This window comes from Medicago sativa, chromosome 2 (assembly GCF_051527215.1).
Source record: "Medicago sativa cultivar Bolivia chromosome 2, Bolivia_mono, whole genome shotgun sequence".
NCBI lineage: Eukaryota > Viridiplantae > Streptophyta > Magnoliopsida > Fabales > Fabaceae > Medicago > Medicago sativa.
Window position 1 is genome coordinate 48,113,344 of NC_140750.1, and position 14,807 is coordinate 48,128,150.

A 14,807-nucleotide genomic window follows, 5' to 3' on the forward strand; every position below is an offset into this window, starting at 1 on the left:
AAACACCCAAACATCATCAATTCATTCACATTCTATCATAATAACATGAATTCAAAGTTCACAACAAGTCATCCGACCATAAAACATTAATTTGACAAAGTTCGTCTAATTTGTAAAAACTAACATTTTCCGATAAATCTCCGAAAACCAAAGTAAAAGAATTCAAATGCCTCAACCGAGTCTACACACAAATCACATATAAGTGCAGTAGTGTGTACACATACGTTTCATAGGCTAAAGCTAATAAATACCAAAATTCATCTAAGTTCGTCTCATTTTGTCAATTTGCAAAACCAATTCATTATCAAAAAAAAATCAAGTTAGATCCATCATGACATAGGTTAAATACTCTTAAACATCCTAATTAAACTCCTAGTACTCAAGTTTTGAGGTTTGGAACCAAACTATAGCTCTTGGGTTCACTTAAAAATAGTTAAGCTGGATTTTCGTAAAATTTCACCAAGACCTACTTGTAGTGTTTTCATCATAACTCAATATAAAATTTAAGCCAAACCAAGGCCATTATAAAACTAACAAATTTATCTAAAACTTTCATGTTTACACCTAAAGCCAATTCAAAACAAAAATGGGTGAAAAATGCATAAGAACTCAGAAAACGAAGTTCTGACAGAGAAAAACACACGGTCGTGCTCTTTAAAACGCTTGGTCCTGGGGAAAACACACTAGACCGTGCACCCCCTGTACCAGACTGTGCGTTTTGAATCAGACAACAAAACACACTCGCTCATTTTCGCGTGTAAAAACCCGCTTGTAACTCGGAATTCGGTGCCGTTTTTTCCTACGCGTTCGTTAAATTAGCTCTATCACATTCTACAGAAAATATTCATGTTTCTCTCATCTCAAAACAACTTGCCCAAAATCACTTATAATCACTTATATTTCAAAATCACTTAAGCTAGCTTTTCGTACAAAACCCCAAGTTTCTTCCCAAAACTTTTCACAACCAAAACTTGTAATCAAAAACAGAAGTTCATCTAGCCTAACTCAACACAACAACATCAACAATTCACCTCAGATCGTCAAGGATCACAATTCACCATTAATGACCAATTTTCTTCAAAACTCATTTAAACAACAACAACTTAACCATAACTTCACCAATAACAACACCCAAGGTATAAATTATCATCAACAACATAACATAACAACAATCAAAACATAATTTCACAATTTCATCAACAATCAACCACAACAACTTCATTTTCATCAATTTAAGCAAAAATCAACAAAGTAACTTATCAACATACTTTAATCATGCAAAATCAACAACAACCACGAGTTTAACATCAATTTAGCATACCCAAACTTATCAGTAAAGAAGGGACACAAAATTGACATTAAAAATTCACAAAAATAATCACTATTCACAAATAAGCACTTATGCACTTAAGTAGAAAAGTAAATTATGACTTAATCATAACAATCACTAGCCCCCTTACCTCTAACCTCCAAGAATTAGAATCATAGCCTCAATTTTTCTCCAAAGCTCCAATCCAAGCTTTCTCTCTCTAGATCTTCTTCTAACCCTTGTTGCCTCACTTTCTCTTTCTACCTCTTTCTCCAAAATGTTTTGCAGTGTGTGAATGAGTGTAGAATGACCTAGTTTCTCTTAAGACTCGTGTTTATATAGGCTCTTCACAAATGGGCTCAACCCTCAATTGTCTTAATAGGCTTAAAGTTCACACTAACTAATTCACCATGTTTCTACTCACTTAACGGGTAAAAAATAACGAATAGTTACCGTCTCTTATTTAATCACCCCAACTCACTAGTAACTTTGTAAAAATAATTATTGCCACTTAAAACACAAAAAATAATCCTCATGGTGAAATTACTATTTTACCCTTGCTTACAAAATGACCAAAACGCCCTGTGTCTAAAATGACCAAAATACCTTTCTTAAGCCAAAACCCACTAATCCCGAATAAAATACACACAGAGACAAATAATCACATACAAGCACACATAAACACATATAATAATAAATAAAAATAATTCTAGCGAAAATCGGGTTGTTAAAGCGCCCTTAGGGGGGCGCGCCTAGGGGTTCAGAAGCCCTTCGAGAGGGCGCATGTGCCCTTCTGGAAGGCATATGTGCCCTTATGGATACTTTAGCGGTCCACAGCCCCAAGTACGAGTCTTGGGACAAGGCGAAGTGATGAATAAGTATAACTGTTGAGGAGACGCCTTTGAAGGGTACGCCCAGGCTTTCTTAGTCTTTTTTGAGGGCGTTTAAGCCCTTAGGAATATAATGATGTTCCACAGCACCCCCAAGCACGAGTCTTGGAACAAGGCGAAGTGATATATATAGTCGATAGTCCACAGCCCCCAAGCATGAGTCTTGGGACAAGGCGAAGTGATTAATTATGTAGGCTATAGTCGACATCCCCCCAAACACGAGTCTTGGGACAAGGCGAAGTGATGAATAAGTATAACTATTGAGGCATTGCCTTTGAAGAGCATGCACAAGCTTTCTAGTGTCTTTCTTGAGGGCATTTAAGCCCTTAGGAATATAATGACGGTCCACAGCCCCCCAAGCGTGAGCCTTGGGACAAGCCGAAGTGATTAAATATGAAGGCGATAATCCACAGCTCCCAAGCACTAGTCTAGGGGCAAGGCGAAGTGATTAACTATGAAGGCAATTTCGATACTGCATTATGGGCAATATCTGCAATTTATATGTCCTGCAGCGAGTTCGTTGGTGCATGGCATAGGCGAGCCCTTTGTGGTTCTATAGTAACCTACATTTTGATGTAATTGAAATGGGCGAGCCTTCTATGGCGACTTCCGTACTTTTTAAGCTTTTGGTGGGATATTTTTTTGAGACATCGTATTTATGTTGTCTTGCCTTAATGGTTTTGAATCTGTTTCCCCTTTATAATATTTGATGTTCTTCGTCGTTTCGAATCTGTTTCCTCTTTTCTTTTTAACTTGTAATTTATCCTGGTCTTCTGACCCTGTTTCGCCTTTTTAGCGTTGGCTTTAGCTCGCCTGTGATGTTAAATATTCTTGACCTTTTGGTCTTAGTTTGCCTGTGGCGTTATGTTTTCTTGATCCTATGAGTCTTTGTTCTTCTTGACTTTTGTTGATCCCTTAGTTATAACTTTTTGTTGAGTTCTTCTTTAGTTATTTTGTGATTTTCTTTGAGAAAAGTTTCTTCTACGGCCCCTTTGAGGAGAGATCTCTATATGAGGTTTTCTTGCGCTTAGAGCCCTATTTTGGGGTTGGCGTCATGTTTTTATTCAGAACCCACTTGGGGTTGATGTAGTGGCGGAGTTCAGTGCCCTCTTGGGGGTTGACATTTCAATTTGTTCACAGCCTTATATGGTTGACATAAAAAATTAGTTCAGAGCCTCTAAGGGTTGACATTACGTTCAGTGCCTCATAGGGTTGACGCCTCATTCAGAGCCTCATGGGGTTGACGAGTAAGAATGTTCAGAACCTCAAAGGGTTGACAGGGCGTTTAGGGCCTCGTAGGGTTGACGCCACGTTCAGATCCTCGTGGGGTTGACGAGTAAGACTGTTCAGAGCCTCGAAGGGTTCACAAGGCGTTAAAGGACACGTAGGGTTGACGCCTCGTTCAGAACCTCGTGGGGTTGAAGGAATGTCGACGTTCAGAGCCCTATTTTAAGGTTGACGTAATATCGATGTTCAGAGCCCTCTTTAAGGGTTGACATAATGGTTTACTCTGCAAGTGTTTTTGGTCTTGAGCTTTCGTTTTTAGCTTTTCTGCTTTGGCGTCTTGTCTTTATTTATGCGGAAATAAAGTAGAGAAAATAAGAGAACAATATTTTTAAGAAAGTATGGTGCCTCGTAAACAACCTGCAAAACAAATTTCAAAGGTCGAAAAAGGTTAGGATAACTCAGCATTTCATCTTCATGTTCTTAATGGAGGGACAATTGCTTCCATATGCATTTCATTTCACATTTGAATTATGGCGTGCTGTTTGGTAAGTTCTTCCTTTTGTTTAATCTCTCCCTTGGCGGGATTGTTTGCCTCCCAGACATGATTTATCTGAAATATAACAATACTAGCAGGATTCTCCATTGGTAAGTATAATAATGCAATCTCAAATATAGTCACTACAACATTTTTGGCTTTAGGCAACGACACAAAATCGTGGACAGAAGTCGAAAAACCGTTGTCTAAACGTTTAGGCCACGGATATAAGGGTGTGGTATATACGGCCGTTGCCTAAAGTATAAGCCACGGTTTTTGCACTTTTTGCAACGGAATTAGAAAACCGTCGGCTGAATGCAGTTAAATGCCACGGTTTTTATGGAAGTTTAAGGCCGCGGTTTCCAAATTAACAACGATAGCTAACCGTGGCCTGTATGTTTAAGCTACGGAATAAACAGTTGCTATACACTTTAGACTAAATGTATAAAGCGTTGCCTATTTAGTTAACCCTCATATATAAAACCGTTGCCTCACACGTTTTAATAAAAAAAAAAATACCACAGTTTTGTTTTGCTTTTTATTCCCCTCAACTTAAACACAACCAATAAGATACTTCACTTAGACATCCATTCTTGTGTCTCATGATAGTCTTTTAAAATTGACAATTATCAAATTTATTTAAAACAATTACATTAAAATACTTATGAAAACAATCATTTTTATTCACTACATCAAAGAATAATTTCACAACACACAATAGTATATAAAACTCAACTCTTTCTGAAGTTAAATATACAATATAAACACATTCATAAACAAAATTCTTAACTTGTAATCTCATTCTAAAGTGGAAAGTGCTAATGAATGTGGAAATTATACTACACCAGATAATGAAGCTCTTAAGCTAGCTCCTTGTGCAATAGCATCACAAGATGAAAATGCTAGTGTCTCAAAGTTGTTGGTCTTACGTTGAAAAAATTGGTCAAATCTTCCCACATCTGTAATGCACAATTAAACCAACAAAAACACACATTAATTCTTTCAGTAATTATGTTATTTTTAAGTTGAGTTTGGATATGTGACATATGCCTAAGACACTCTATGACTATTTGAAAAAATTGAACCTTACAATAAGTAGGAATCCAATAACATAGTTTATCAACTTAGTTTCAATTACGAGGACTTATTTATGTCACTTATCCAACACCCAATTACTAATTAATTTTAAATACGTAAAGAAACAACCTTAAATTCACAATTTCTCGATCCAACACAGGATTACAATTGATATCGAAATTAACTCTCATTCCAACCGCTATTGATCAAAGTCCAAAAACAAAGCACATACCAAGAAAGGTCCTAATGACATAAACAATTTGTACTAACTTACAAGTTATACTTAGATCCTATATCCCGTTAAAGATGAGCTAAAATAACTTTAAAGTAGGAATCCAATAACATAGTTTATCAACTTGGTTTCAATTACAATGACTTATTTATGTCGTTTATCCAACACCCAATTACTAATTAATTTCAAATACGTAAAGGAACAACCTTAAATTCACAATTTCTCAATCCAACACGAGATTACAATTGATATCGAAATTAACTCTCATTCTAACCTCTGTGGATCAAAGTCCAAAAACAAAGCATATACCAAGAAAGGTCCTAATGACATAAACAATTTGTACTAACTTACTAGTTATACTTAGATCCTATATCCCGTTAAAGATGAGCTAAAATGATGTTAAAGTAGGAATCCAATAACATAGTTTATCAACTTAGTTTCAATTACAATGACTTATTTATGTCGTTTATCCAACACCCAATTACTAATTAATTTCAAATACGTAAAGGAATAACCTTAAATTCACAATTTCTCGATCCAACACGAGATTACAATTGATATCGACATTAATTCTCATTCCAACCTCAAAGGATCAAAGTCCAAAAATAAATGCACATACCAAGAAAGGTCCAAATGACATAAACAATTCGTACTAACTTACAAGATATACTTAGATCCTATAGTCCGTTAAAGATGAGCTAAAATGACGTTAAACAATGTCAACTCTACACTAGATGAATTTTTTAAAATTGATTTAGAGCTTTAAATGTTCTTGTTTTTATATTCAAAATCAATGTCCACTAGCTCCAATTTGTTATCATCGTCAACTAATATAAAAAAAATTCCAAATCATAAGTCACACTATTTCAAATATATTTTTTTTTAATTCAAAATTCACTAGAATCAAAGAATCAATTTATAAAGTTGAAAGCTCCACTTTTTAATTCAAAATTCACTAGCTCATTGTATAAAAATTCACAATTGAATGAGTTAATTTTCATTTTATAAATGTGAGTTGAGGACTTTTATACTAAAATTTAGAAATGTAAGCAATTAAAGTAATTTCTAAGGTCAAAATAAACACAAAATTAATGCTAAAATTCGGATTTAGAAGAGCATGGGAAATTAAAGTTCAATACAAATTGGGAATCTTTTCATTAGGTTTACAAACTAAACATGATTAAATTAACACAAGTTAGCTCAATCTATCTCAAAAAACGTATGTCTATTTTTTTCTCTTCCAGTTTGAACAAGGATAATAAGGTTTTGTCTTCAACAACAAAATATGAGCTTCTAAATTTTCAAGAATTAATTGAGTAAGCTAGAAGAATATATACTTACCCTAAAGAGAAAAAACACACATGCTTATGTCACTTTTCCGGCGAGGTGGTGTTTGATATTAGATCTAGAAGAAAGAAGAAAAAAACAATAAGAGGAAAGAAAAATCTCAGTGCAAGGTAAGAAAATATGAACAAAGAAGAAGAAAAACAAATCAAAGTTGCCGGAAACGAGCTTACCGGAGCGGAGGAAGAAAAAGGGTCGACGAAAAAACTGCTCCGTTCGTGAAATTAATAGGATCAATGGAAAGATCTCGTCGAGTAGATGAAGAAAATTGTCTTACTTTGTTCGAACGGTGTAAACGGCGGTCAAAACGGCGCCGGAGAGAATATGGTGGTGGTGGTTTGTCAAAGGAAGGAGATGGTCGTGTTCTTCTTTCACTTATGGAGAGAGAAACGATAATTTGATATGTGGGGTAGGTTCAAGTGAAAAAGGCATAAGAGATAAACAAACAAAAAAAATATGTGGCTAGTGTATGTCCAATAAAGGAAGATAAGGATAAATAAAAATAAATATTTCTCATGTCAAAAAAAATAAAACAAAATATCTCATTAGATGTAATCTTGATTAATATTAAAAATAAAATTAAATAAGATATCTAAAGGACTAAAAAGGAAAAGTTTTAATTGGAAAATTACTCTAACAATATTTGATGAGATATTCTCTCTAAAAATTAAAATTAAAAGAGTGAGTCATCCTAAAATTAAATTTGATATAAAATTAAACAAAATAAAATAAAGTACGCCACACTAGTATTTTTTTTTATACAAAACTAAACAACAAGGAATGGAAAAGTAAATTTATTTTCGTATTATCCTTCAAAAAAATATTTTCTTACCATCAAACTCCCACGCTAATTTTTTTCGCTCTTTTTATTGCGCTAACTTTTGAAAAATATTAACGATGTTTTTTTATGAAATTTTGATTTGGATTAAAACTAAAAATATAAATCTTTGTTGCTTTCATATAACAAATCAAACTAATAATGATTATTTGTTTCAATGACACCAACAATATAATAAAAAAATACAATCTAAATTCTTTTTTTTAATGATACCAACAACGATCTTTATTATAGAAAAAGTTGTTTAAGAATATAATTGGGATAATAAACAAATAAGTATAAATATGCTTATCTATTTTGTTACACTTTTAAATGATAAAGGAAAAAAAACCATATATATATATTCATATCATATTTGTTACATTTTTTAAATATTTAAATTTTTGTTACACTTTTAAATGATAAAGGAAAAAAAACCAGACATATATATATATATATATATATATATATATATATATATATATTCATATCATGTTTGTTACATTTTTTTAATATTTAAATTTATTCTTATTTTTTAATTTGTTACATGTGTTGTTTGTATTCAAAATTGAAGGTATTTTTAGAAAGAGAAAAAGTCAGCCCAACATAGTTGAAATGAGTTGTTTTCTTTATATATAGTATAGATATAGATAAATAAAAGCATCTATACCATATATAAATAAAATAGTCTTTTTTTTAGCAAAAATAAAATAGTTGTAAAATACATGAGTTTGAGCTTACTTTTTCATTACCTATTTTACCCTTCATTTAAACTATTTTATTTTTAATAATATTATTTTAAATTTTAATTAAAAAATTAAATCCCATTAAAATAGAAAATATCTCGTCAAAGTGTTATTGGATTAAAAAATAAAATATTTTTTATTTTATGTTATTTTCTTTGTAATTATTCTCAATAAAAATAAATGAACAAAATAATAATAAAACATAACAATATCATTTAAAGATTTTCCTTCAAAAAAAAAAATATCATTGAAAGATTTTTTAAAAAAAAAAGGGTTTAGAGATCAATACCAAATTACAAGGAAAGACGTTGAAATATTTTAATTCTTAAAGTTTTGTCTTTTAATGTGTCATGTGACGTGTAATATTTGGTTCAGGTGACACATCGTTAATTTTGCTTTTTTTTTAATGTAAATATAATAGAAGGAAAAGTTGTAAATATTTTACAAAGTGTGGTGACTAATGTCAAAATATTGTGAAAATGCATGGACCAGTGACATATTTAAGTTAAAAAAATATATACACTTTTTGCATTGTTAAAAAATATACTTTTTTTCAAAAAAAAATAAAAATACAATGATAAATATATATAGACACACACACACTTTCTATTTTATTTTGTTATAAATAGAAGGGAATCACTGAAAACGTATAGGGAAATTTGCAGGCAATGAAATAATTATAGCCCACAAATTACAAATGTTATTAGCAACGGTTATCACATGTGGCATAATATTTAAGAAAATCGCAGTCAAAAGGTGTTTACGCCACGCTTTTTTTGTTGCAACTTATTTAAAAGAGAATAGCCACGCTTTTAAGTCGCGGTTTCCATACCAACATCTGAAATCCGTTGCTTAGAGGGAATAGGCAACGGCAATACTATTCCCACGGTTACAGAGTCGTGGATATATATGAATCAGCAACGGTTTTTAACTGGTCGACATAAAAACTATAAAAACCTGTCAACGTGTAGAAATCCGTGGCCTATTACCCCTTTAGCCAATGGTTTTTCAGCCGTTGGCTAAAGTTTAGTTGCCTAAAGCCAAAAATGTTGTAGTGAGTACATCATAATGACATAGAACTAACTACTTTCTTCCTATTAAATTGGAGCTAACTCGCCAATTCATATATTTTATGTATTTCCCCTTTAACTTGAAATAAATCTTCCATCTCCTTATTAATTATTCGCTGTCATTCTCTTATTAATTCGCCCATGTTTTCTACTTCTCTTCTTCATTATCCTACTAACATGAAATAATTTTCTTACTAAATTATCTTGTGCTTTTAGTCCTTTTCTTTATTCTATTTAGATTGGAACAAAATTTTCTTTTCTATTCTACTACGGCTCTTAACTCGGAATTCACTACACCTCTTTCTTTTAATTAAATTTAAACTAACTCGCCCCCTACATCTTTTATGCTCCTCTTCAGCTTGGAAACTAGCTCACATGTTATCTTATATTCTATCTTTTTATTTCCTTCTAGATCTTTTGCCCAATTTTATTTTTCTATTCGGGTCTATTTTGTCTTTATCCTAATCTATCGCTATTAGTCCATTACTTAAGTTTTTACTAAGCAGTTGGTTCAGCTTGCAAAGTAAATGGGGCATAAAAAGGGTTTCTAAGAAAGAGAGGTGGGTCACCTAGACCACTTAAATACCAAGGCTTTCCTTGACATAATCCCTTCTATGTGACCTTTTAATAATACTACGCTCCAGAATGAGCTCAAGCTAACAACACTGATTAAATAACGTGACAACATCATATATGATTTCACGCCTTTTTCTATATCACTAAACAAACTATGAGCCTCTACCGGTAATCTATTTTGTGCGTATATCAAAGAATTCCAAAATTGTGAGTATTAAAATAAGACATATATTCTGCCATGCTTACCGTGTTTATAAATCACACTAAGAAAACCATAAAGATAATTACAAGGTTTAAGATAATAATATGTTCAAATATCACTTTTGGTCCTTTTAGTTTGACAGAATCCCCAAATTAGTACTTTAAGTTTCGAAAGTTTCAATTAGATCCTTTTAGTTTGACAGAATTCTCAAGTTAGTCCTTTCAATTTTAAAAGTTTCAAATAGGTCCTTTAAGTTGGTAAACTATTTCACCGTTACCCCTGCTGTCAGTCTCCGTTTAATTGATGTTGATGTAGCCGTTAAGTTGTTGACTTAGATCAAAATGCTGCCTTTAAAAAGGTCCAGGGTGTAAAAACGCTACGTTTAATGGTCACAAAAGATCATTTATAGTTCTAGAAAGACATCTATTTACAACAACAAATGTCTTTCTAGCACTATTAAACGGTATTTATAGTGCTAGAATGATCATTTGTGACCATTAAACGTAACGTTTTCACACCTGGAGCTTTTAAAAGGCACTGTTATGATCCAAGTCAACAACTTAACGGCTACATCAGCATCAGTTAATTATTAACTAACAGCAGGGGTAACGGTGAAATAGTTTATCAACTAAAATGACCTATTTGAAACTTTTGAAATTTAAATGACTAACTTGGAAATTCTGTCAAACTAAAAGGATCTATTTGAAACTGTTGAAACTTAAAGGACTAATTTGGGAATTCTATCAAACTAAAAGAACCAAACGTGGTATTTAGCCTAATAATATAATGAATTCCAAATCAATTAAATCCTGATGCCGTCAAAAATAGAAATCAAAGCTTGGTTAATGTGGCTGAAGTATACACAACGCAAACACAGGTAAACTGCCTAAAATTCAAAAGCTATAATCTCTATTTTCTCATGTTATAAATCAGTCTCTACTTTTGCTTTTCTCTCTTTTTTTTTTATGTGGCGTGGCGTTACCTTATGCCTGGGTATTAAATTTCTCTATCAAGTGGTTCAAAGATTACAAACATCCATTGCAAAAAGAGTATAAGATGTGAAGAACGGTATAATTTTAAAAGATCATGCATCTGCAGCATTTTGTGGAGCAGTAAAATTTTGACAGCTTATCTGCCCAGTGAACTACCCCTTATAACTACTAATTCCATAAAGCTTGACTGCTTAGTGAAGTGACCCATGTCAAACAAACTAAATATTTTAAAAATATCATTTAGATATAAGTCCTCTTCAAGGGGGACATTCAAAACATTAATAAACAGCGACAAATAAGTATGCCTTTGAGAAATCAACTTTGTTTAGGCTTTGTCCATACTTATGTGTAAAAGAGAAACACTAATTTGCAACTTTCACCATCAGGCCATGAGGTTAATTATCAAATAATAATTTAACATACAACCACCCAAAAAAGGATAAACACGAATCTAGCTAAATGAATTCATAAAGTGAAACCGAACCGAAAGCAACAAAACCATACGCATATCGCACGAACAACATACATAACCAGAGAAATAAAAAATAAGCCGCCGATTGTAATCTTTACTTTTAAGAATTTCGAGGGAAGGATTAATCAGAGAACAATAGAGTTAGAAAGGTACAACCTGACATGACATCACGATCTCTTCGACCAACCATCTATAGGCGATCAGTCGATAAGGAGGCGGAAAAATCAATTAGGTATGGCCGGGTTAGTTTTACGATTTGCTTGAGCATAGTATAGTGTCGAATAAGCAACTTAAAACCTGGTTGGTTGGTGAAATCAACCATTTTTTGACCAATAAAGATTGATCCTTATCCAGAAGTCCTAGCTCAACTGGCAAAATGCCGAAATTGTTAGGCCGGATGTTATGACCGGGGTTCGAACCCCGGTACCTCCACTTGTGTGTGTGAGTTTATAATGGCTTTGCCATTTCGTCTATCTACCAAAAAAAAAAAAAGATTGATCCTTGATCCCTAGTGATTGTTTTAGGAATTCCAAATCTATAAAGAATATGATTTTGAATAAAACTAATCACAATATCTTGGCTAACCCTGGACAAAGGAATAACTTCAATCCATTTAGTGAAATAATCTGTTCCAACTAGAATTAAATGATGACCTCCAAATGAAGCAGAATGAATTTGACCAATTATGTCCATAGCCCAACCTCTAAAAGGCCAAGGTTTTACTATGGAGTGTAATTCACTTGCAGGTACACGTTGAATTCCCGCATGTTATTGGCACTCTTGGCACCCTTTTGCAAACTCAATGCAGCCTTTCAACATGGATGGCCAATACAAACCTTGTCGAAATAGCAACCATTTTATTTTGTGACATGCTTGATGAGAACCACGAGCTCCACCATGTACCCCAGAAACAGCTAGATAAGCCTCATTTTCATTGAAGCATTTAAGTAAAATGTCTTCGGCAGTTTTCTTAAACAATTCATTTCCAATGATCACTTAGCTTAAGGCTCTATATCTAGTCTTTCGACTAACTGCGTCTGATGGGTTCTCAAGGTACTCTACGATTGGTTTTCTCCAATCATTATCTGACAAATCGTCAATGGCAAAAATTTCAGGATAAGAAAATTTGGGATAGGTGTATGATTCATTAGAGTCTGATTCACCTTCTACCCCCATAAGTTTTGGCATTGACAATTTTGTCGGAGGGCATTCAGTAGGAACCAATTTATCCTTAATTTTTATCAACTCCTGTAATTTTTGTTTAGAAATTTTATATCCTGAAGCAACTTGTGCTAAATCATTTGCCACTTGATTTTCAATTCTTGGCACATGTTGAATATCGATAGATTCAAAATTATTTAAAAAAGAATTAGCAAAAACAAAATAAGAAAATAAATTCTCACTTATGTATTTGTATTCCTTTGTTAGCTGCTTCACCACCAATTCTGAATCTCCCTTTATCATGACATTCTTTGCCCCCAGTCCAAGCAGTATTTCTAATCCCATTATCAGGGCTAAGTATTACGCCTCATTGTTGGAGCAAGTTCCATTAATATTATATTTGAACTTAGTTGGTACATTTAATGGAGATATTATGAAAATACCAACTCCGGTACCATTTTTATAACTAGAGCCATCAAAATACAAAGTCCAAGGCTGATTTTCCACATAACTTTGTGTTGCTTCGACCAAAGAATGATCGACTATGAAGTCGGCAACAATTTGCCCTTCGACAACTTTCAAAGGCTGATAAGTTAGTGAATATTTAGATAAAGCTAAAGCCCATTTCCCAACTCTACTGTGTAAAATTGGCTTTGACAACATATGTTTAATAACATCGTAATGCGAATAAACATAAACAACTACCGACTTTATATATTGCTTAAGTTTAGAACATGAAAAATACAGACATATACACAATTTCTCAACAGGACTATATCTAGTTTCGGCATCATTCAAAACTCTACTAAGGTAGTAGATGGATCTTTCGACACCATTTTCATCCTCTTGGGCTAACATGCACTCTATTGTTAAGTCAGATACTGAAATGTATAACTTCATGCTTTTATTCCTAATTGGAGGTAACAAAATTAGAGATTTCGTCAAGTAATCCTTGATCGCATCAAAAGCTTTTTGATGTTCCTGCCCCAGTTAAAACTGTCCACTTTCTTCAGTCGGGGTAGTGGTGAAAATGCTTGTGGTTTTCCACTTAAGTTAGAAATAAATCTTCTTAAGAAGTTGATTTTTCCCAACAAAGACTGAAGTTCCTTCTTTGTCAAAGGAGGCTTAGTTTCCAAAATAGCCTTAGTTTTATTTTGATTGATTTCAATGCCTTTTTTGTGCACAACAAAACCTAAGAAGTCGCTTGCACACACGCCAAAGGAACATTTCATTGGATTCATTTTCAATCCATATTTTCTAATTCTTTCGAATGATAACCGAAGGTGTTCCAAATGATCATCTTCTGACGAAGATTTTACCAAAATATCATCAATGTAAATCTGCACGAATTTATCAATGAAATCATGGAACATTAAATTCATTGCTCTTTGGTATGTAGCACCAGCGTTCTTTAGGCCAAAAGGCATTACTACCCATTCGTAAGTACCTAAAGCTCTTGGGCATCAAAATGCCATTTTTGACACATCTTCGTCAACAATGAAGATTTGATTGTAACCGGTATAGCCGTCGAGCATACTCAAGTATTCAAATCCTGCTGCATAATCAACTAGGATTTCTGCCACCGGAATAGGATATTCATCCTTTGGTGCAGCATTGTTCAGGTGTCTAAAGTCTATACAAACTCTAAGAGTTCCATTTTTCTTAATTACAGGAACTATGTTTGCTAACCATTCGACATACCTTGCAGTTCTGATGAATTTTCTTTTGAGGAGTCTTTCGATTTCCTCTTTAATCTTCGACATGATCTGTGGTGCAAACCTTCTTGGAAATTGTTTTACTGGTTTCTTCAATGGTCGAATCGGTAACTTCAACTCTACTACGTTTCTGCTTAATCCAGGCATTTCGTTATAATCCCAAGCAAAACAGTTTTTGTACTTCTTTAGAAGTGCAACTACTCGAACCTTGAACTCTGGGCCAATTTTAGAACTTATGTAAATTGGCCTTTTTATTGATCCATCTCCCAAATCAATATCCTCCAATGGATCTTGAGCCAGGATCTTTTTGGCTTCAAGAGAAGGGTCTTTCTCAAAACCTAACGGTTCATCATCAAATATGCAATCAAGTTTTTGGCCTTCATCCATTATTTCTTGTGGTTCGTCACCAAATGTTTCGATTGCATCTTTTCCAATGGTTCCT

The 14,807-nt window shown here is 33.3% G+C and overlaps 1 long non-coding RNA gene and 1 pseudogene across 1 annotated transcript; both read right to left on the bottom strand.

Moving 5' to 3' along the window:
* Positions 1–4,623: 4,623 nt before the first annotated feature.
* LOC146947045 (uncharacterized) lies at positions 4,624–7,025 on the bottom strand. The gene is made up of 3 exons (XR_015028305.1): positions 6,788–7,025; positions 6,612–6,675; positions 4,624–4,920 (listed from the first exon to the last, which is right to left on the bottom strand). It is a non-coding gene; the product is annotated as an uncharacterized LOC146947045 (long non-coding RNA).
* Positions 7,026–12,485: 5,460 nt separating this feature from the next.
* On the bottom strand, positions 12,486–13,550 carry LOC146947046 (uncharacterized; annotated as a pseudogene).
* Positions 13,551–14,807: the final 1,257 nt, after the last annotated feature.